Raw genomic sequence first — 23,803 nt, forward strand, 5'->3', positions numbered from 1 at the left:
TGGAAGCTGTGAGACTCTCTTACTGTGCTGTTTTCACAGCCTCTTGGGGTTTCTCTCTAGTCCCGTTCCTTACAAAAAGCTGCTGAAGATGTGGCTCTCAGTAAAGCGTGGATGTGTGAATTAACGAGGAAATGCCTGAGTGCAGGGAATGAAAATCAAGGCTCCGAGCTCGCTTGTCAGAGCCGGTCGTGCTGGGTGCAGGCAGGTGCTGCAGCTGTTCCCGTGCACAAAGAACGAAATGCCTGGCTTGGCACCAGCACGCACCTCACAACAGCAACCAAGCCTTGTACAAACAGTGAGGACCAGAGCTCAGCTCAACTCCAGGCCAAATTCCCTGCTCTGGTTTGTTGGTTGGGCTGCTGGCTCGACATCACCTGAGTATTGCAGCATTTCTCCCCCTAAAGAGCATCTCTTTGGGGACTGATGTTGCATGAAATGAGACAGAAATGTTTTTTCCCTTGGGCAGCCCCTTCCCACCCCAACACCAGCTGTGCTTCCTGCATTTTTCCATCTGTCAGCACTAACCCTACCTGAAGACAGACCTTTGACCAAGGCCCTGCAGCCATGGTCCGTCAGAATAACTGCTCACAGCCAAATTCTTCTTGGGGCTCAGCCCTCACCACCAGGCAGCTGTGGACTGCTGAAAGGGAAGTGGAAGGATCTTGTTAAGAGGGAGAGGCTGTCCTTAGCCTGTCTCCCACCGTGCTTTTTGTTCCTTGGGATTTCCTTAGAGGATCAATGGGGCTCTGCTGAGCATCTCATAGCCGTTCAACCTATGTTGCACAGGGGGTCAGGTGGATACCTGGCTGCTGGTAGAAAGGCAGCAGCATTGATCCTGGGGTGTTGGTTGCACAATATGAGACCTCATGGGTTAAATGCAAGAGAGACAAAGCTTTGTCCAAACTCACAAAGTGAGTCAGATCTCAGAATGAACCTGGATCCTCTCAAAGGGCAGATTAATGCCCAGGGACTGGCCTGTAGCTGCTGTACCTGCTCCCTTGGAGCCCTCTGTGATGGGAGAAAACTCCTGGCTCCCCGCGTCGATTCATGAGACAAGAGCTCTGCTGAGCTGTCGTTTCCTCCAGGGCAGTGCTCAGCAGGGTAGTCAGCAGTTTGTCATCCCTGCCCTTTCTACCCGTAGCAATTGCTGCCACCAGTGAGTAATTGGTTATTATTATTAAAGCCATGGGGAATGTTATGAGATTGTTTTATAAGGGGTGGGGGGAATTGTTTTATAAAATGGAGGGCACCAGCACAGCTTCTCTTCTCTGTAACGGGAGGTAAATACCTGCAGAAGGTGAGCTGGGAGGTTGTTCTTTCTGAGGAAAGAAGGAAAGCAAGAGGTGATACAAGTGATAAGTGGCAGCTGAGGAGATCTGAGCCTTGTTCTGCAATCCCCTGCCTCGAGAGCTGATTTATGGGTAGCTGAGGGTAAAGATGCTGGGCGTAATCCTTTCTGATGGAGCTCTGTACAGCCAAAGGCAGGTGCCGGTTGTGCGTGGTGGATTCATGCTGATTTCTGAAGCCAAGAGTTAAGAAACCGAGAGGCAGAGCCTTGGAAGAGTGAAGGAAGAGGGAGATGTGCATCTCTCCAGAAACTCTTGCAGATTCCTGGAAGCAGGCAAATGCCGGCTGCCTCTGACATCACTTTTTTCCATAGCAACACAGAAAGACATCATTGGGGTTTTGACAGAGGAGTCGCAAGGGCTTGCATGGCCTGGACACAGCGAAAGGCCTGGACGTCACACGAGGTGACACGCAGCAGCACCTTGGAACAGCCTCAGCTGCCACCTCACCAACCTCTGGCTCCTCCACCCTGCGCTGCCTGGGCTTACCAGGAGCCAACTGGGGAACACAAATGCAGGGGCTGAACCTCTGCCCTCTTGCATTTTTCAGGTGTTGTCCTGCTGTGGTGAGAAGTGGTGACTTGCCCCTTTTCGTGCATGTGTTTTTAACCATGTTTATGAACCCGCTGGCTGAATTCTGTGCGTATTTGGGTATGTTGTCCATCACTTGCCACGATGAATTTGAGCGGAATATTCCTGCAAAAAACGTCCCCCAGCTTTTGCAGTGCTAAGCGTGACCATGACTTTATAAATGGGCAGGGCTGCGAGCCCTGTGCCAGGACTGGGGATGCACAGTCATCCTCCTTAAAGAGAGTCACTGCTGCAGGAGCTTGCTCCGGCTTGCTTTGAAGTCAATGGCAAGCTTCCCATTGACTTAAGTAGGAACATGTGTTTAAAGAAATGAATAATGCTGCTCCTCGCTTCTCCAAGTTTTATATGGTCAGGGCATGGCCTGATTTGACCTGGACACTCAGCCTGTGTTTTACTGCTACTTCAGCCTCCGCCTCAGCTGCGCAGTAGGTGGTACGAGTTTGATTTGTGTAGAAGAGCTGCGTACTGTTGGTAACTTATATTATGAGCATTAATTGGGTAGGGCTGATAAACTGTCAAGGTTTCCTTGTTTTCCACCAGTAACTTTCACTTTATATTGGATTTGGAGAGAGCACGCATCAGGGTGCACAGCACCTCTATTTTTCCTGCACTGCTTTGGATGACCGACTTGTGAGGGTGGAGTTGCCACAGGCCCTGTGGAGGGAGGGAGCCGTCACCGCTGGCACAACCTTTTGAACTGTGCCAAAGGTACTCAGCTAGCCCCAGGCAGGAGCAAGCCTTGCTCAGGCTCCAAACTTCAGCCAGGGCATCGTGGTGAGGCCAGCGGCACGTCCCTGGGGACCTGTCCCCCCCTTCCCAAGGGCCGCCCCCTCCCCACTAGACCAGAGGGAGTCTGAAAGGGCATTACCATTTTTCTTGGCATTGATTGCAGGACGAATGCTTATTGAAACAATTGCCTCTAATAGCTCAGGAGAGGCCTTTATGTTCTGCTGTGGCAGTGATCTACAGATAATGGCTCCCTCCGAGATTCTCATGCTCTCCTGTGATCCCCGTGCTGGATGCATTAAAGCTGACCCGCAATGAAAAATATGTATTTCTTTTTTTTTTTTTTTTTTTTTAAATGCTTCTTAGAGTTCTCTGAAGTACCGCTATTACTGGTGCATTGCTCGTCGTTTCTTGGGGGTGGCACTAAAGGGTGAGCCTTGGTTTTTGTGGAGTGAGGGGGCAAACTGCTTGCTTTTCACCTCAGGAACAGGACTGTCCTGAGCAGAGGGAACGTGTGCTCTTGGGCAGGGGGTCTGAACCCCTCACCAGAGGGGCAGAGGTGCCAACGTGTGACCATAGAGACCTTCTCTCCCAGCCCCTCAGCAGAACTGGCTGCAAAGGTTTCCAGCAGAAGTGAGTTTTCATCAGAACATGCAGCTTTTTTTAAATTTTTTTTTGAAATTGAAGCGTTTCATGAGAATGTGTCAATTTGAACATAATTTTCAACAGGAAAGTCAAAGTGAATCATTGGGGCTTTTCTGTTTTGTTTCATTAATGTCAAAATGTCGTGTTTTGATAGAGACAAAATTGTCATTTTTGTGATGTAAAAATGTTTTACTTCCACCTGCTCATTTTATTCCATTTTCTACTAACTAGAAATATACTGTTCATAAGCTATTAATTTATCATTATCTTTAGATGATATTTAATACCATACCTAATCTTGATGTATACTGTTGTTTTGACATCTAAATCAAGTGTCTTTTTATTTTAGTGAAATGAAATTCAGATGCCGAGACAAAACAATTCACTGTTTGTTAAAATTAAATATTTTCTTGTTTATGAATCCAAACAAAATATATATATATATTTTTTTTTTTTTAATTTTTCACTTTCTAATGGGGAATGCAGCTATGTTCTGGGGTGCGAGGCTGTGGATAGCAGCTCTGTTGCCAGTCAGTGTGCTCTTGGGCACTTGAGTTAAATCAGTGCTAGCAATTAAAAAGCAAGCAAGCAGGTTAAAACAATCTGGGCAGCAATAATTTCCCTTTCCAGTTAATGAGGTTTCATGTGGAAGAAGATAGGATGAAGGGCTGAGTGTGACCTGTTGTGCAGCTCGTGCTGGCCGAAGCGACTTGAAGGTGTTTGTGTTTGCCATCCCCAGCTCATCAGCTCCCAGTCTGGTGATTATGAAGCTGTACCCAGAAGTGCTGGCATCTTGCTGTCGCTTTCCAAGCGAGAAGGCAATACCTCGGCCTGGCACTTCTCTCATGAGATGCTGAAGGCACGTGGATGTGAGGTCCAGTGGTTGGGAAGGGAGAAATGACCGCTGGGCTGAACTCCCTGAGCATCAGGACCAGCGCCTACCTCTGGGTGCCGGGACTCAGCTATCGGTGCTGCTAACTTGTTGTGTGATGCTTCCAAATTACACTGCGATAATGGCACTTATACATCACGCTTTGAAGATGCTTTTTATTGACTTAATGTGAATATTATTGCCATCGTTTATTACGGGGAAGTATCTCATAGTAATTGAAATACAATATGGTGCCATTAATCACTCTGAATACGAAATGCTAACTTTAAACTGTTCATAGTGTATTAAACACTCCTCTAACCATAAAACAATTTGACTTCCAGTCAGATAGTTTAGAAATGGCCGATGTTTCAGATTTGTGGTGATTGGCATTTATGTGGTGGTGTTTACATTTCTGTCTTTCTGAGCAAAGTGTTTTCTTTGGAGTTTCTGCAAAGGAGTCGGGACTTGCAGCTCTCTGTTCCCTGGTACAGAGCTGTAAACGGGTGTAAGCTGAAGACACAACTGCTGTCTGCTTAACAGCATCTCTGCTGTGCACCTGAGATAGCAGTGAGTCTGAGCACGCTGCGTGCTGCATATGGGGAGCATTTCTCCTAAAATATCACTAGCACTCTTTCCCCAGGGTGCTTGGTAAAAGAAAAAATAAAAAAGAGCCAAACTGAAATACTGAGGTTGTAGGCAGTGGCTGTAAAAATAAAGCTCCTTTGTTTCATAGGGTGCTTTTGAAATTTAATTCTCTCTTCTGTACTGCTTTGAAATGAAAGGGTTTCCCACTTTGAAAAATAATTTTCAGTTTAAAAAAAAATGCCCAAAAGAAAAAAATCATTTAAACTGCTGTCATAGCAAAACTACACCAGTGCCATCTGCAGCGCTTGAGCCAGGTGTGATAAATCCCCTCCAGACATGCCCAGCTCCTGGCCTCTGATGCCCCTTTGCTGCCTGTGCCCAGGTAGGGAAGTGAAAGCCCTGCCGAGCAGCTCTGGTCCTGCTCCTGCCCTCACAGCACTGCTGCAGCTCCAGCCTTGCAGGATGGGCACAGGGTGGGTTGGACAACATGCAGCGGTTGGGAAAGCTCCAACATTTGCTCTACAGAGTCTCCGAGGAGCCCTGCTATCCAAATGGTTGCAAGAGCCTCCCTTTTTACAGCCGGGTTTTAAAAGCGTACTTCAGTGGTGCACACAGGAGGTGGGGAGATGTGTAAGGTCACTTCTCAGGGCACGTTTTAAAGATTTTCCAAGATGAGCCAAGCAAGGTCTTTCTGCTGAGGGGAGGGGCTTTTTTGTAGCCGGAGCTTTTATTGTCAATATGTATTTTTAATAAAAGGGAAGCGCTAGAAGCGGTAGCAGGTGACGGAGCCCTGTGCTGTTCAGCTGCTGACATTTATAAGACAATGCCAACGTCTCTTCAAAACAGACTCCTGCTTGCCACTACTGTATTGATGTACACATTTATTGTAGAACTGACAGCAGTGAGATGAAAATGATAATGTATGAAAAAATCCCAGAGGCACAAACCAGCGGTTTTGCAACGCAGCCTCTTTGCCTTTGGCATCGTGCGGAGGGTAACGCTCCTAGATGAGTCACTGTGAAGCAGCACAGGCTACTCTCATACATCCTTGATACTCATTTTTCCCGGTTTCTGGTGACACCAGCTGTGTATATCTTAATCATCTCGGCGCGTTTACATTTCTTTCTCGATTATCTATAAACAAAGCATGGCAATTACATGGCAGGTGATGGCTGGAGGGAGCTGGTCAACTGTGAGGCTGTGTGATGTGCTGGGCACGGGAGAGGTGAAAAATAAATACACTCCAGGCGGCGAAAAGGGAGCGGTAACCTTCCAGATAGCATAGAGGAGCAGAAAAATTTACTGCAGAGGATCAATATGGATCGGAGGGCGAGTGAGTGCCAGGCGTCCATCCGCAGGATTTGGCCCCGCGTGCCCCAGCCCAGCAAAGTCTTGGTGCAGGGCACCCTTTGGTGGGCTGGGAGTTGTGCTCAGTGCCCTGTGCCTCAGGGCTTTCCTCAGCCAGCACGGAAATGATGCCTGGGAGGAGGAGGAGGAGGAAGTCACGTTAGGTTAGAGCCCAGTCCTGCTGATCAGTTCTCCGTGGAGCATTTTTGGTTGCGTAGGAGCAGTCCCCGTGGCAGCAGGCTGACCTTCGCCGAGGGAGGAAAGCTTATTCACGGGGCACGCTTTGTAGGATACTCCTTACCGCAAGGACATCGATTCAGCAGTGTTATGCCGATGTTGTGCGCCAGCCTTTATTTCCCGATGAAAAATGAACATAAAGAATATGCCGTATCTATTGATTCTTTGAATTTGCATATTTGGGTGTAGATGTTTGATGTCTGCCTTCTGTGTGTAGCTGTTTGCCAAACGTGACAGGATTTGTTTTTTAAACCTGGGGGCGAGTTCTGCCCTGTGCATTTAAAATAAGATTTCTCTGAATTATTGAATATGTCAATAAATAAAGCAGAGGAAGCAGGCAGGGAAAAACCCAGAGGTCCTTGGTGAAAGGAAGTTGTAGATGCTGGTAATAGGCTGTTAGAGGCGTTTAAAAAGAAAGAAAAAAAAAAAAAGAAGAAAGGAAAAAAAAAGGGCAACTTTAAAAAAAAAATAAAAATGGAAGGGACAAAGAATCGGATCGAATGTCTCTGTTCTGTTTTTCTCTGTGTTTGATGGCAATTATGAGCTTAGCCCTGGATGGCATTTCGTGTTTTTCTGTGAATTTAATTCCACCTCATGGTGGAGGGTGAAGGAGAGGAGAAGTGTTTGAATAGATGCCGAAGCAGAGGGAGGGGGTTGTGGGGGATGCCCATGAGGTGGGAGATGGCCCTGGAAAGACGTGCAGCTTTCCAAACAAATGGCCTTTAACCTGCAGCACAGCTGAAAAAAGGGAAAGGGAAAGGAAAAGGAAGGGGAAGGTCAGACCCCAGAGAGGAGCTTGCCCACGCAGGACATGACCTAGCGGAGGCTGCTGCCACCATGGGCTTTGCTGCTGTCTGTAGCATCGTCCTGTACCCGTAGTGGCTGTCACCGAGAGGCTTGGATGGCTCGTCCGAGTGCTGGCCTTCCCCACTGTCCCACAGCTGTGTGCAGAAGGAAGGGGGCTTCCTGGCAGTAAATTGCTCCGCATGCAGGTTCGTCAATGCATGGGGCAGAGCGTGCTGTAAGCCAACGGATCGCTTCCTTAAGTAAATAGAGCAAGGCAATTCCGCCGTAATTGTTGTGAATTGGAAACAGCGTTTGGTGCATTAAGTGTGTTGTATATTAGACAAGTAAAGCATGCTTGCTATATTGGGAAACACAAAGTCGCAGGGTTTTACCTTAATTGTGTGCAGCGTGGAAGAGGAGGAGAGAAATGGGGGATTGAGGGCTTTGTACACAAGGCTTCTGGGAATGGTCGCGCTGATCTCAGCGGGAGGAAAGGCATGCCCTGTTTATTCATAGGATAGGTGCAGCAAAGCTCCCCCCAACCCTGATGTGACCCCTGGCCTGGTGGTGCTGCGGCACGAGGTGGGTCCCCAGGGCTCGGGGCAGGGCTGGGGACTGCCATCGGCGCCTCTGCTCAGCTCCTGGGGGACGAAGAATAAAACACCGCATTTTGCAGAACATGTGTCATCCCATCCCCAAAACTACAGCGTCCCTTACGCTCCTCTCAAGAGATCTTGCATGAGCAACCGTTTACATGAGTGTTACATTATTTACAACTTTCGCTATTATTAAATTAATGTCACATTCACTGGGGTTTTTGTTTTGTTTTGTTTGCAAGGCAGAACTGTAATTTGAGCAACATATTCATCAAGTCGGAAATGGTGGCTCCAATTATTTTAACATTCATTTGCCCATTCAGCTTCCTCTGCATCTGCCGGTTTCTTCCATGCGGCAGCGTGTCGGAGCGCAAAGCGCGGCCAGGGACGTTTTTGTGCTGTTCAGCAGCGAAATCTCCACGAGGGAGCTGATGGGAAGCATTCAATCCAGCACAGCTGAGGCTGCCGGAGCAATTCTGCAGGGCCATAAGGCACCAGTTGCAATGGCAGCGCGTCCCCAGGCGCAGATTTCCTTTCTCTGCAGGCAAATCCCTCCTGACTTCAGAGCATGGGATACGGGGTAGAAAGTTTTTTAATTCAGGCTGGGTAACAAGAAGAGGCTCCATCGATTTGCTGGCACAGGAGCCTTGGTACAGCAGTCTCATGTGGTGGTGGTGCTTGTCGAGGTGAGTGTGGGATAATTGGTTCAAATCTGAAAGGATTCTTTTGATTGCTGGGTAAGCAACCATAACAAAGCTTCAATCCTTCAGCAGCTGCTGAAAATAAGCCAGAATAGCCCCAAAAAAACACCCTGTTTGATTATTTATTTTGATCCTGGAAGCGTAAGCTTTCCTGACATGGTCGTAAAATCTTGTAATTTATTAATGCTGCTCTCTTGGAGACTACATCCCATACCACCCCCAGCAGCTGATGTTTCTGCCTCTTTGGGCCCGATCCTGCAGCTCTGCTCTATCAAGCAATGCTGGGGCGCTGCTGCACTGGCCCCCAGCATATGAGTGTCAGGACTCCAGCCTTCCTCGTCACGGGGCTTTCTTAAGATTGTGTTTTTTTGTGTGTGTTTTTAAATACCAGGAAGTGTGTTCTCCTTTTCCTTTGTCTGCTTTCTTAGTCTGTGAGACTCACTTGAGCTTTTACCAGCAACCACGAGAGTTAACTTCATGCTTTAGCTTTTTGTTTTTTCTTTCCCAGAGGAAATGGGAGACTCTCAGATGATTCTTGGCCTGCAGGAGCCAGGGTCTCTAGGGAAAGCACAACCCAAATATCAGAGGGCTCCTGATAAAACTGTGGGAGGAGATGGCCTTGATGTGTGAGTGTCCTTGTAGGACCATGCCTGCACCCATCTAGGTCTTCAGCCTGCAAAAAGGAGTTCCCCTTCTGCCTTGGCAGTGCTGCTGAAGTGCTGGCATCCCTCTGCTTTTGTCTGTGTGTATCCCATTTTTCAGCCAGGTATTTGCAATCACACATATTGAATCCGGTTGCTCGGTGTGGCCGGATGGCTCCAGGCAGAAGTGGCATCTCCCTTTCCATTAGATCCAGAAGAGGAGATGGATAACCCGCGCCGAAAGGCAGGAAATACAGACCTGTTATTCAAAACTTGATCATGCTGAATTCCTCCCATTTCTCAGCAAGGGACAGCACAAAGCAGCACTGCTGGCAGCAGCACCGTGCACTGCTAAGGCCGGGGGCTCCTCCATGGGTGCAGCAGCCTGGGGGCAGCCAGGCCGAATTTTGCAGGGACTGGCTCAAGCACAGCGTGGGGGTGGCAGTGCGCAGCCAGATAATGAAATGTGGCCGTGCAAGACCCTCAGTGACGGCTTGTCGGATGTGCCTGTGCTCTGTTCATTAATCTGCGATAATTAGACTTATTTGCAGAGGTTAACAGCAGTGGCACATGGTAATTAACCACTCGTTCCCCGCCGAAGGACTCATAAAGCTGCTCACGTGGCACAGGTCCGGCTGTGGATATTTTTGGTGCTGGGGGGTGCCCCCAGGGGATGATGCACCCCAAAACCCCTTGTCTGACGTGCCCCAGGGACAGGCTGCAGGAGGGGGCGGGAGGAAAACAAACCTGAAACCTCTGCTGTTTGCTCTGCTGTGCCTCGCCGGCCGGCTGGGAACTATGATTTCCCCAGGGCAGGGGCAATATTGCTCAAACACCTGCTGCTGCCATGGGCAGGTGTTTTGGCAGGGCAGGAGGGAAGGGGCCAGCGTGCCCCTCATTTTTGCAGAGCATTGGGTACTGCATTAGAGCTGGGACCAGCCTGGAGTTAGGGAACAGAAAGGCGGATTTCGGACAGGATCCCCCCCTCCCCTTTCATCCCATCTTCCCGCATCCCCCCCAGCGAAACCGAGCTAATTAGTCAAATAGATGAGGATAGGCCGGGCGGGGAGAAGCCCCGTTGCGTGCCCTATATTAGTAACTCATGTGGGAGCAGCCGGATTGGAGCGAGATTGAAAGGGAAAATTGTAGGTGTGCGTGGAAGGATAAGTGGGCTGAGCGTTTCCCCCGGCGTGGTGACGATGCTGTCCTTCCCCGTGGCTGGCCAGCCGTGCTGGATCCGTCCCCTGCTCGCCTGGTGGGTTCCAGCCCATGAATAAATGAAGCCCTGCTGGTGGGGAGAGGCCAGGCACAGTCAGACACCCCCATCCCATTGCTGGGCTCAGCTTCAGACATGGAAAGGATTTCAGCCCTCAGCACCTGGGGCTTTTTGCAGGGCCACTCAGAAGTGGGCACTGAAGGCAGGAGCAGAGGGCACCTTCCCGGAGCACACAGCGTGGTCCCCTGGGCTTTTTCTCTGTGGAAATAACAGGGTTTCTCCCCGGAACAAGAAACCCCTTGCATCGTGCACAGCAGAGGGAAGGGCACGTGCTGAGTGAGGCAGCGAGTGGCAGGCTGCTGAAAAGGGCAGCTGCCCACACCTTGTGCCCTGCCTCGTCCAGCAGCTGAGGATGGGATCCCGGTGCCACCAGAGGCTGTGATGAGCATCCCACTGATGCAGCTGAGGTGCTTTGTGTTGTTGGACTGGAAAACACAAAATGTCGTGGTGAAGACGCAGGAATTTCAAGAGAAACAACTGCGTGGATGGCAGCAAAGGAAACTTGCTGCAGGCCCCAGGTTGCTTGATCGCAGTATGGCAGGCATTGCTGTGCTAACAGGCAGCAAGGAGAAATAACTGGCAAAGTGTTTGCTGTACCAACTCCCATTAAATGCCTCAGGCAACGCAGTTTGGCTTCTGCTCACACTGCCTCGTGTGTCTGCATTTGGCATTTTCTGTCCATTGTTTGGAATATTTTGGGTATCGGATAAGTTTATCAACTTCTTTATCCCAAGTGACAGGACACAAGAACTTCCACGGCCCTTACACAAACCTTTGCCAGTGCACAGGCTTTCCAGTTCACAGGGTATGTCACTGTACCCAGAAACAAAAAACAAAAAATCCTCCTGAATTAATCCGAAACTTAAAAAGTATCTGCATTTCCCCTGAACTGGAAGAACGTTGTGAATAAATCTGGGAGGCTCCTCCAACCCTGGCTCTGGGCAGGCCCACCAGGAATCCGGGCATGTCCTTGCAGATCTTTTTTTCTTTTTTTCTGGGTTCAGTGACAGTTCATCGAACAGGAGATGACACGTTTCAGGCTGGCATTTTTCAGACTTTCTGACTAGCTGCAGAAATGAATGATGCTTCTGAAGGAAAAACATAGATAGGCACATCTGCAGTGACGGGAGCAAGCATTTGGTGAGGAGGACAGCTCTTTCCCAGCCTTGCTGGCAGCGCTCCTGTGGCTCAGGATCTTTTTTTACCACCTGTCTCCTCAAGAAAGGTGATGTAGGTAGGTCCCAGCACACAAGGCACAACTGCCAGACCAAAGCCTCCAGCAGCACCTCAGCAGGGCAGGGGCTCGTTGCATTACCTGTCCTCTCCTTCCCCAGGGCAGGCTTTTGTCCTGGTCCCCAGGCTGCCTAGGAAAGGCCTGGGGCATCCTGCAGACCCGTGCTGTCCAGGTAGGACACCTTCCATTGCTTGTTTTTTTTTTTTTTTTTTTTTTTTTTTTTTTCAGAGGCAAAATGTAACTTGATAGAAATAGGAGCTACACCAGGCCAGCAGGGGAGGTGTTTAGCAGCGAGAGCACTGACAATACAAACCCATCTTCTCAGCCATGGTTCTACAGATTTTTTTTCTGGGAAAAAAAAAAAGTAGAAAAGTAGAAATAACATCAAACAAAAACTGCTCCTTTGTGAGGCCTGCAGAAGGAAAATGTCTCCAGTGTTTCAATTTTCACTTCATGAAAACAGTTTCCTCATTTTCCAACCAGCTATTGCAAAAGGATTTGCCATTAGTAAGAGAAGAAGCCTCACATCTGGTCAGGGTTTCGCCACCAGACAAAGGGAAGGACGTCAGCGAGGCATTAAATGCAGATAATGGATTATCAGCAGGGAAAGCAGCCCCTGGGGGTGGGTGCGGGGAGAGGGGCCGGGTGTCCTGAGGCACAAAGGCAGCCAAGTGAGACATCTGGGAGGGCTGCGCCTGGCTCTGGGACTTGGGCTCCTTCTGATCCCCTGATGCCTCCCAGATACGGCCTTCAGGGGAAGAAATCAAGTGTTAACTGGTTCCTGCTCCCAAACCTGCGTGAGGAAGAAGATGAGTGAATCAGGAGGGAGACTGGTAGAGTCAGGAGAGCAGTAGGAAGCCAAGCAATGAATTATTAGTGAGCATGAGTGGCAAAGCTTTCAAAGGCAGCTTTGACAGGGACGCTAGCGAAATCCCCAGTGTAAGGAAGAACCTTTGCTAAAATTAGTGTTAAGACCAAAGAAGCACCTTTGGTGGGTTCAGAGAGCAGCCCTAGGATGGCAGAGGGTGAGAGGCAAAGAGCTGGGAGACAACGAAATGCAAACAAAGGTCTGGAGCATCCATGTTTGCCCCAGCACCTATTAATGTAGGTGTTGCCCTCCCTCTGCCTTCCCAGGACCTCTCTGCCTTGAGATGTGGGTTCAGCAAACCTGCAGTAACTGCACCTCCTGCCCTCTCTCATGGTCACCAACCAGGCCCTTCGCTCTTTTCTTCTCCTCCCTGAGCAGCACCTGACTGCTGTATATGTTCTGTATTTAAGAAGCAGAGATGGGATTTGGCATGAATTAGGCAGCAAAGGACTAGGAAAGGCTTCATCACAGGATTTTGTCGTGGTGTGCCTCAGCACCAGCGGGATTGAAGTGGCATCCTCAGCCCCTGCCCTGCTTTCATCCTCCCTGTACAGTGGGACTCCCATCACGGCCAACACAGATGCAAGTGCTTGACGGCCAGCAGCAAGGGCTGGAAAGGGTGGGGACATGGCAAGAAAATATTAAAGGCTTTTCCCGTTTGCTGTTTTAGCTCATGGAAGTGATAGTCAGTGTGTTTTGCTGAAGCAGATGGAGGGTGAGGCCATGGAAAACGTATCAGGGAAGTGAAGGCTGTGCAGGGGGAGGGACGCTGGTACTTTCACAAAGGCTTTTTATCCAAAATGTCACTTGGTCGTGGAAGTTACGTGGATGTTAATAGCAAAACAAAGAGGAGCACCAGATAGTAAACAGCCTGCTCTGGTCACCTCTCTGTCACTCGGCTCATGGTTATTATTTTTGTAACTGAACCATTTATGAGTTGTTTTGCCACCCTAAGGTCTTGAGTTAAGCAAGGATCCAAATTTATAATGCACAAAAGTAGCTTTATCAATATACGTACTTCCAGGTCTTTTTATTCAGCACAGGGAAGTGAACACTGGGCATGACCCCAAATTTTACTTTCCTTTGTGGGTCACCTTTAGGAACCGAACAAATGGAGGATCTCAACATTAAAATAGAATATGACTGGAAACTTCATCAGCAGCTGCGCTCACCTTGGCGTGCCTCCAGCTCGTGACTCCGAAAAGCAGGAGCTTGACAATATGGTGTTATCCTGGAATTCGGATGGACAGGCTGGGAAAGGGCTCCGGGCACCCGTTCATCATTGCGGATGTACCGCATCGAGGAGATGCGCCGTGACCTTTGCAGGGAAAAAGCCATGTCCTTGACATGAAGGGATGACGAGGGGCACCAGGGGTGACACAGGGGAACCATCCTCGTGTCTGCTGGTGCCCAGAGCCGCTGGCAGCAGCTGGAAGCTGCACAGTCTGCTCCTGTGCCCCATCGCCACACAGCCCTGGGCAGGAGCTGCCCTGCAGGCAGCCAGGCTTGGCTCTCACAGAGCCTCCTTCTGCACCAGGATTTTGCCTCAGCCAGGCCAATGTTTTCATATGCCCCAAGGACATGAAATTTGCATTTTCCCTGCAAAATATGAAGCCATTCCGTTGCAAACCTGAGGCCAGAGGGACTGCTGTGGTCACCCCATGTGCCCCATCGGCTCCCCAGGTGCCTGTAGCACCGGGCTCTGCTCCCATGGGCTGCCGGTGCTGCTTCCCAGAGCCTGGCCAGCTGCACGCCTCCCTGCCTTGCTCACAGCCGCAGCCTCCCCCTCGCTTACTTCCAGAGAGCAAATTAAATAAATCCTGTATGCAACCAGATTTATAACTTAATTGGCTGGCTGTAAAAAGTTATTTCCCTTTTCAGCCCTCGTGCAGTCAGATTGCCCCTCCTCTCCTCGTTTATCTCTTGCTGTGAATATCTGATGGCTGGCTGTAACAAGGAGTTTAAATACCTAAATTTGTTCTCTGGGACAGGCCTGCTGGCCGTCTCCTGCCCCGAAACAGCAGCGCTCTGCTCTCTTCTCACCCCTGTGAGGGGCTGTGGGACACGCACATGGTCAGCCAGCAAAAAGGAAATGCATCCTGATGGTGTTTTCGTGTAGGATATTGGTCTATAGAAGAAAAAGGGAAGCGTTTCCTTATTTCTTACTCAGGCCAGCTGCCAACTCTGCAAATAAATGGACATTGTGGTCAGCGCTATTGTCTTGTGTCAGGTCTGGCTTGCTCTTAAATCAGGCACAAGCAACGAGAACAAAAGACCTGCGGTCCGCTCCTTGCTCCCGGGGCGGTTTGTGCACCCAGATTTGCATAGATTTTCTCGTGCAGCGCATCACGCCCGCTCAGCAGCTTGCCCTCACGGCACGTTTCTCGACATCGCCGCCTTTTCTCATCCTCTCTGCCACGCAGAAGCCAAGCCCAGCAGCCCCTGTAGGAGGACCCACCGCATCCTGGGTTCGGCGCCTCGTGTCTCAGGCACTGCACGCGGAGGCTGGCTGCTCCGAAATCGCAGGGCACCCGGCCGATTCGATCCAGATTAATCATCAGTGCCTAGGAAAAAAAATCTCACATCAAATTGGTGGGAATTCGGCTTTGTTTTCCCCACGCCTGGCTTCCTGCCAGCAGAGCAGAGCAAAGCCAGCGCTGCCTTCCCCTCATTGCAGGAACCTGCAGTCGCTCTCACGAAATTAACTAAAGGCCTGGTGGGTGCAGGGCATTAAAAATATAGCGGCGCTTCCCTTCCATCCATCGGGCCATGCTGGGGAAAGCAGAGCCCGTTGCCAAAATAATTGGAGCAAAATGCCCTCTGGAGTGGCGCAGCTCCCATGGGATGTGATAGACCCACAGCCACCGAGCCACCCCGAAGGCTGAACTCAGTCAGGGGACACGGGGCACCGCGAGGTCCCAGCCTGTCCCCATGCGGGGGACCTTGCAGCCTGTGCCTGCCCCGAGCACGGAGCAGAGGCTTCCAGGGCATAAATAATTCAAGAGCCGTGAAGAGGATTTCTCCCCCCTTCCTCCCGTCCCTGGCTTGTAACAAATGCTAATTTAATCAATCGGCAGTAAATCTGGCTGCTTGCTGACTCATGGCAGATGGTGCCCCTGCGGACTGGAGCAGCAGCTTCGCTATCTCCTTTGGAAGCGAACAATGCGGGAGCCGGTTTCGTTGCTCCTCACCTTTTCACCGTTTTCCTCGAGGTGGTACAAAGCAGAGACTATGGCAAAACACATCCAAGGATGCAGGCAGAAGTGCTGGGTTGGTGGCAGGAACGAGCCGGCCCTGGACTGGCTCGTAAATAGGGCTGGCTAAAAAAAAGGGGGAGCTGATGGGGAGGGAAGGGGCTCGGGGCATCGCTCCCCATTCCTTGCTGCTGCTGGTCCCCGGCCGGCTGCACGTGGGTTTCCACCAACAGCTCCCTGCTGCAGCAGTGCTTCGGGTCGACCTGCGGTGGTGCACAAAGGAAAGCAGCAGGACGACACTGTCTGGGAAGGAATATAAAAGTTCCTGTTTCTGTTAAAGCAACTTCACTCCTTTGGTGTGTTTGTCAGTCTCCAGCAAGGCTTTGCCCCGTGGAAGAGTGGTGCAGGGAGCGTGCTAGGAGGCCAAACCGAGAACTGGCTGGTGAAATGTTTTCCCAAATGAAAATTGGTTTACAACGAAATGGATTTTTTCTGCTTGATCATGTCCGGTTTTGCTTCCAAAAAATCAATGACAGCTTAAAAAAATTAAAACATCTCCTCAAATGTTTAATGTGGGGAGAGGTGGAAGCCCTTCCCTGCCTGATGAAAGCAATGTTTTCATCAGACAAAACCTATTAATATTAGCTATAAGGCTTTTACTTGGCAGGTTAAAAAAAAGTCCTCCAGTGGCCTTTTTTTTGCTGAGAGCACAACCAGGACGTTTCCAATCCAACAGCCTCTGTCAGGAAGCTGCAGCCTTGGCAGTGGGTGCAGCCTCTTACCCCAAAACTTTTCCCCACCACGGAGCATCACTGTTGCCACGTGAGGTGAGAGGGGGAGACCCAGGGTGCTGGTGGGACCCCCACAGGTCTGTGGCTATGTGGGGTCTCCCCAGGGCTCGGGCTGCTGCTTTTACACCTCCAGTGTCATCCGGCCCAGGGCCAGCAGTTAATTAGCAACAAAAACCAGCAACACAGCTGATCTTTGGTTGTCACCTGCCTGGAAATTGGACGAGGACCAGGGCTCTGAAGCAGCAGCACCCTCGGACGCTTGATGTAGCAAGCGCTCGTCCACCACATTGATTTTGTGTTGCGCTGCTCCCGACGCAGTGTGCAGTCTTTGCTTGCAAAGCTTTGATTCAGCTGATCAGGAGGATTATCTGCTGCAGCGTGTCTTGGGGCTCTCATAAATGAAAGGAATTATGGAAGTATATTAATAAATTACATCCTCTATTTGCCGTCGGCTCCTGGCCAGCACAGAGCTGGGTGCCTGTCACAGGGGACACCAGCACTGCTGCCAGCACCTCCAGCATCTCCCAGTGCAGAATTTCATCCCCCTCTCTTTCCAGCACGATGGTGTCCACTGAAGCAGCACGTGTTTGCTGCCCCTACGTGCAGCCGCACTGCTGTGCAGAAACGATTCCTTCCACCTCTACGCAATCCGCTCTTGAGGCGTAGCACACACGGCATCATTTCTGTATGATTTAAAAAATGTGCTTTTAAACCCGTGTGTTTAAACCTGCCATTGTTCTGTTTCAATTAGAGGTGTTTAATTGCCAAGTCTTCCAAGGTTTTTCAGCTAGCCTCTGGTGAAAGACTGCAGCAACGCGCAGCGATGGATGGTGTTCATGTGTCATCTTGCACCCCGGCACACATCACAACAGTTATCCTACTGCAGCCACATTAGACTATCATGTCTTGTTTCTTTATTTCTTTTGTCGCTGTTGTTCATTACCAAAGAGCTCGGCTGCTGTTCAACAAAGCACTTAAGGCCCTCCTTAATTTGCATTGAAGTCAATTCCCTTTGCAGTGCTGCAGCATGTCTACATTAAGGATCTGCACAGAAACCACACCAGATCTTTGCTAGTGTCAGTCCTCCCAGCCAAGGATAACTGGAAGAGATGCCTTGCCACCCAAAGCAACGCAGGAAGTGGGGTTGCTTAAAAAACAAGGGTGCATATTTTGCCAACGTTCACCAAATTACAGAGCCATTTCCTGATCCAAGTGGCTGCCTAAAACACACCAATGCCCAGCGCAGGAGGCACGACAAGGGCTTTGTTGTTCCTTCTCATTTCAGTCCCTTTCTTGGTGGGACCTGCGAGCATCACTCCACCACCCAGAGAAGTTCCAGCATCTGCATTTATCAGCTTCACAAAAGCCCTCATGCTCCGCATCATGATAAACCTGTCTGCTGCCCCCTCGGTGGGGTCTGTGTCCGAGCAGTGTGCATGTACATAAATGCAGAACGGATTTAGTCCAAGGATCCTTGCAGTTTAGGGCAGCCTACATGGAAGGAAGGATCAGGAAGGATGAAGGCGGCAATCAGAAGAGCAGATGATCTTCCTCAAGGCTCCTGTGCTGGGGAGGACCGGGACAGGGCAGCTGTGGTGGCAGTGCAGGAAACCTCGGTGACACCTGGCTTTGAGTGACACACCGGAGTCTCAAACACCTTGCCGATGCCCTGTCATTCAGCCCCAGGCATTTCTATGAGAAAGGCTAATCGATGCAAACCACATTTTTCCACCAGCATGTACTCAACAACCATATATTATATGCACACAAAGCAACGACCACGCTCTCGCACAGCGATGGATGCGTAACAAGAGCTGCTGGGGGGGTCAAGTCAGCTCAGCCTCAGGGTCCAACCTGCAGGTTTTGTAGCAGTGCCTTGCAAAGAATCAGTGCTTGCACAGCTCGTTTCACTACGAGGCACTTGCACATGTCTTTGAGCATGTTCTCCCGGTAATTGCACAGGGAGCGGACACATTTGGTCCTGTTATGAATAATGCATAGTGATGGAGGGGGGGCAGAAGCACCGAGCTGCTCATGTTTAGATGGACTTTGCTATCATTGTTATTTAGATGTCGCAGCCGTTCTCCAAAAGAGCTGTTCCTCGCCTTTGTGACTGCAAAAGTGTGCTTACTTAGGAAGGGGGAAAAGCAGCAAAACAAAAAAATAAACCACAGACTAAAACTAATCTGAGATTATCCATGCAAATTGGCAGCTGAGATTCAGATGTGAAAATCTCACCCCAATAGAAACGGCTAAGAGGATTTCTGCTGAATTTTGGTTTTCTCCTGACTGACTAATCCGTGCTGGGGGAAAATCCTCCCATCCATTCTCGTTTAGGCTAAGGAACATTAATAATCTTAAATTGAGGGTGGTAGGTATCGGGATCCATGTTAAGCGCGTGCTGCTGCTGCTGCTCAGCTCACAAAGCAGAGGCTTTGCCTTCTCCCCTCGGTACTCCCCACATTCTCCTGAAATCAAATGGTTAGCCGGCGCAGCCTGCTCTTTTGCTTTCAGCCTGCTATTTCTCTCTTAAAACTCCCACTCTCGAGGCAGAGTCAATTCAAAGCCCAGGAAGCCTAAAGGCTAAGCAGGACGCCCAGGGAAAATACAGGCCGTATGTATTCGCAGGCTGAGATTTGAATATCTCGTACGAGGCAGAGCTCCAGCTGTGTCTGGATTGCACCTTTGCAGCGTTAGCATGAAATAAGAATGCCTCTCGGAAGCGGGGACGTGCCGGCTCTGCGCAGCGTGAGCAGCCGCGGCAGTGACAATGTAAGAATGACTCCCAGCCACGCAGGTAATTTTGGTTGCCGTTTCCAAGGCAAATCCAGCGTGCTCGTTAGGTATTTACTGCGCACCGGTTCGCATCGTGCATCAGATAATGCCGGAGCTGCCACCAGCAGCGACGCTTAAACCAGTGCAAAGGCCGAGAGGCTTTGAGGAGCGGAGGTGGAGGTCGCACGTGTGAGCGCTGCTGTACCCATACCCAGCAGCAACTGCCTTCGGCTGCACCTCCATAGCGTGCCTCACGTAAATGGCTTTCCTCAGATCAATCAAGCTAAAACAGATAAATAGCTGTTGCTGGAGGTGTCCTTTGTGCAGGTCCAGGCGAGCTAGCTGTCAGTCTGCCCGTGCCCTAAAGCCCACAGGAGCCCGGAGCGCAGGGGCAGGTACGCGCTGCGGGCGGGAGCGTCTGGGCCTCACGGCTCTGAGGAGAGAACAGTTCCTCTTGGGCCTTTGTCCTGACATTGTTCCCTGTGGCTTACCATTTTTAGCTATTTATTAATACAAAGAGCTTTATTTCCCTGTGGCAAGTCTTCATGAGTCCCTTTGGACTCAACGCCCTTCCCGCAGGACCTGGCAGCCGGCTGCAGAGGACGGGCAGATGCTCACCCCAAACCCCACACACATGCATGGGGATCGGGGCGAGGACGGGACAACCACACCATGCCACCCCCGGGTGCTCTCAGCTACCCGTCCCATGTAGTTAGGGGGCAGGATGGGAGGGAAACGGCCGTTTGAGGATTTTCTGGCATTTTTCAAAGGGTTTTGGGTCCGACTGCTTTTAATTTCATTAAAATCCCAGATATTTGGACTCGTTCCACAGCTGACTGAAAAATGAGGGGGCTGGAAAGGCTTATGTGAAAAAGTTGTCAACATATTCCTCTTCCCACTCTCTGCGCTTCCCCCGAAGTGCCCTGAAAACCCCCGAAATGTCAGTCACCGCTAACGAGCCCATCAGACACAGGCACGGCAGCACGGGGAAGTGCGGGGCAGGCAGAGGCCACCCCGGCCGAGCGGCTGGGCTTGGTGCTGGTGCCACTGATCCCCGTGTCCCACTGGGATGTGGGGGCTGCAGGGGCGGGTGGGTGGGCAGGCATGGGGACAAGGACAAGCAGGGATGGGGAAGGCTGCCCAGAGCACAGAAACCCTCTTGGTTTTGGAGTGGGTGTTTTTCTGCTCTCAGCTCTTCTTTATCCAATTAACCTCCAGAATGGGAAAAGGAAAAAGAAATCATCTCTGGCAGGAAAACCCAGAGGAAAGGACCCCGAGCGAGCTCACAACAGCCCTTCCCTTCCCTTCTACGTGCCCAGGGATGACTGGGTGGCAGCAGCGTTTAATTTCTGCTCTGCCCCAGCTCCTTGCAGCTCTCACTGCTGCTTCACCTGCTCAGTGCAGGCACATCTGTTGACGCAGCATTATTTTTTAATCCCTCAAGACAGCCAGCTTTCAGGAAAAGCTTCGAAAGAGCTGCCAGTGCTTGTGCCAAAAACGTGTGGGAGTGAAAGAGCGTTTCTCCCCCCCTGCTGCTGCCTGCAGACCCCACCACTTGCTATCAATCACACGTTGGTGGTGCCTGGCTCCGGTACAGGATTTTTTCTCTGAAGAAATTCCCCCGAAGAAGCAGCCGCCATTTAGCTAAGTGCTTCAGAGGCCTGCACCAGCCCAGGAAGAAGTGCCTGGACAGGACCCCACATGGAGAAGCAGGGGCACGCTCTGGGCTGATTCACGTTGCCACACTCCTCTGGTGGTGATATTGGGCAGCACCATGCAGCGAGCAAGCTGCTGAGCCTCAGGGACAGCGGGAAGCCGGGACTGGACGTAGCTAACACATCGCACGGTGAGAGGACACTTCATGAGATCTTCCTCTCCTGCTTTAATTTCTGACCGTTTGGTCCCCCGGTGAAGCAAGACTGATGAAAATGTGGGAAAGAAGGGGAGGGCTGAAGCACCATCTCTCTTACACCAAGCTCAACAAAGCGCCTGCGTGCCCTGAGGGGCCCTGGAGCATCCTGCACCCGTGGCCACATCCAGCTCCCCCGAGCAGGAGGTGCCTGCCTTGTCCCACCCGCGCATGGAGTCCTGCCGGGGCTAATTGCAGCTTCTGGGGCTTTACCAACAATTAGCTCAGCATGGCTGGTTACATTTCTGCACAGCACAAGCTGTTATTATGGACTAGGCTGGTAGTAATTCTGGCTACTGTTTTTCCCTGGCATTTCCCATTATAAAATCTTGCTTTTGGTCACTCACAGCGTTGCTCAACTTTTAACCCATTTAGACAGAAATTCTCCATCCCAAGAATTTGCCTCTGAGGGTTTGGCATTTTTTTTTTTGGTTTTGTTTTCTGGAAGGATGTAATTCAGGCTAAGAGCAAGAGGTTGCTTTGCTCATCCAAGCCACGCTTTAGCTCCAGTCAAACACAGGGTTTTCCTATGTCAATATGGAAATTGGACACTTTACATTTTACTTTTTTTAGTGTGTGTAACCCTTATAGCCTACCCTTCAGCAACCTGGGGAGTCAGAGGGACTTCATTTTGTTCCTTGGCAGAGCAGGCAGTGGTCACATCATCTTGTCACCAGGGCTTCTGCTTTACTGCTTCCCTCTGGAGCCACCAAGACTTGGGGTTTGCTGCCATTAAATACCAGAATGTATGGCTGCTTTCCTCCAGCACAGTCTACACTGCAAGAAAGCCAGCTCTGCAGTTCGGCGTTCATATCTCATGCAGATCTCTACACACTGCTGCTAACACAGTAGAAAATGCTGGCAACGATACCATCAATTTTAAAGTAACGAGACAGGGGCTGCACAGCAAAGCCCCATGGTGCCTGGGGGCAAGCATCTCCTGCAGGGGGGTCTCCTGGCCCCTGTGTGGTGGGACAGGCTGGGATGGGTGCTTGGGCACGGGGGTGAGGCGAGTGTGCCCAGGGGCATCACTTCGAAAGCCGCCGGGGAGCCGGGAGCTGTAGAAAACTGGCTGGGGAAGAAAGGGGAAGAGCTGATGGGGGAGACGTAGCAAGGAATAAAGGGACAGGGTGGAGACACGGGGCTGGCAGGATGATTAGCGCCAGATGGCAGGTATCAATTATTTACCATTTATGTACAATAAAAAAATACGCTTTAACGGTGGGAAGAGCACAAAACAAGCTCAATAGCAATTTAAAAGCATATGGAAATAAAATGCGGCAATTTAAGGGGTTGTAATAAATGTGCATCGTTCGTTGTAATGCCCCTGCAAGAATTACAAATGTTAAGCCTTAGTGAATTACACTTAAAAATAAATGTAACATAAAAAAGAAATTAGGTACACAAATAACTTTACATTCAGTCATTTATAAAAGAAAATCTGTTTGCAGCAGCTAATTAGAAGAAAGGTTCTAATGAGCACCACTTCTCCTTACCTTAGGGACAAGGCTGAAATGTTAAACGTGGATATAGGTGTGGTGGGTGCCATTAAAAACTCAACTTTTGTAACTTCTCAGTGATTTCAGAGATGAGATATCTCTTTTCCAGAGAGAGGAGCTGAAGTTTTGGTCCCATTAAACTTCCTTTGTTTTCTGGAGGGGCCATCTGTACCTCTCTGCACATGCCTGCTTTGGTGTTGCCACTGGCAGGGCAGCACTAACCAGGATACGTGGCCCTGTGCCCCGGGCACTGAGTGGTGTCCTGCCCTAATCCCTAACTTCTAATCCCTAATCCCTGCCCTGTAGCACCCCTGCTTGATGGGAGAGAAAAGGCCATGTGTTTCCCAGCGGGATCACGGAGCAGAACATCAGTGCTGGCAGAAGCACCGTTGCAAATATTTCCTTACTGGTTTTCTGGTTCAAGGCCTCTGGAGGGTTTGGCAGTGCTGGATGCAGCCCCTGGAGCCAGAGCCCCCTGCTCCCAGCCTGGGACAATCCTCACCTCCCTGCTCGGCTGGGGCTGCGTTGGTGTCTCGGGATGACGTGGGAAGCAAAAAGGGGGAATAAAGAGCCTGGGGAAAGAGAAGTGTCAGGTGGGGCTGGGGAGGGGAGGCTGCAAGCCCTGCGACCCCCCTGCAGACCCGTCCCCACCCGGCATGGCACACGGGCACACGTGGGGCACAGCGCGGCCCCGAGGGCTTCAGCACAAGCACAGCCCACACTTGCATTCGCCTCGCGCGCCGGCAGCACTTCCATATTTTTAAATATTTAATCTTTGCAGCCTGGTTGCCATGGGAACCTGCACGCAGAAAGCTGGACTTGGGGTCAATCGGGAGGGTCCTACCCACAGGCGTGCGGTAGCGGGGTGTCCCCCGCGGCCAGGGGTTAGCACTGCCCCCGGGCAGGTCAATGAGTATTTCAGTATCGGCTCCTGATGTGCAGTCACCAAGGTCTCAGGAAATCCCCCTTCCTGATACTCTAATAATTCATATTTAAAGTCCTGGGATGTCTCCGGGTGCTCTGGGCAGAGAGGAGCAGCCTGGCAGATGCTGGGATGCTGCAGGAGAGACCTGTGCCAGCTGCCCCCGCTGCCCCCCAGTTATTTCACGGGCCTTTTCCCCTGCATAAACCAAGAGGTGCCCACCGGTGTGGCATCACCAGCACATCTCCATCCCCCTCGGC

At 50.7% G+C, this 23,803-nt stretch overlaps 1 long non-coding RNA gene across 4 annotated transcripts in view; it reads left to right on the forward strand.

Annotated features, from left to right (window-relative positions):
• Positions 1-23,803, forward strand: part of LOC137858377 (uncharacterized) — a 39,736-nt gene that overhangs the window by 4,371 nt on the left and 11,562 nt on the right. The window contains exon 3 of one of the 4 annotated variants that reach the window (XR_011097685.1): positions 13,554-14,082. The exons of 1 other annotated variant lie outside the window; for it this stretch is intronic. This is a non-coding gene — a long non-coding RNA (uncharacterized lncRNA). 2 more of the 4 variants (XR_011097687.1, XR_011097688.1) reach the window with 2 other exon arrangements.

The sequence above is a fragment of the Anas acuta genome, chromosome 6 (assembly GCF_963932015.1).
Source record: "Anas acuta chromosome 6, bAnaAcu1.1, whole genome shotgun sequence".
Taxonomy (NCBI): domain Eukaryota; kingdom Metazoa; phylum Chordata; class Aves; order Anseriformes; family Anatidae; genus Anas; species Anas acuta.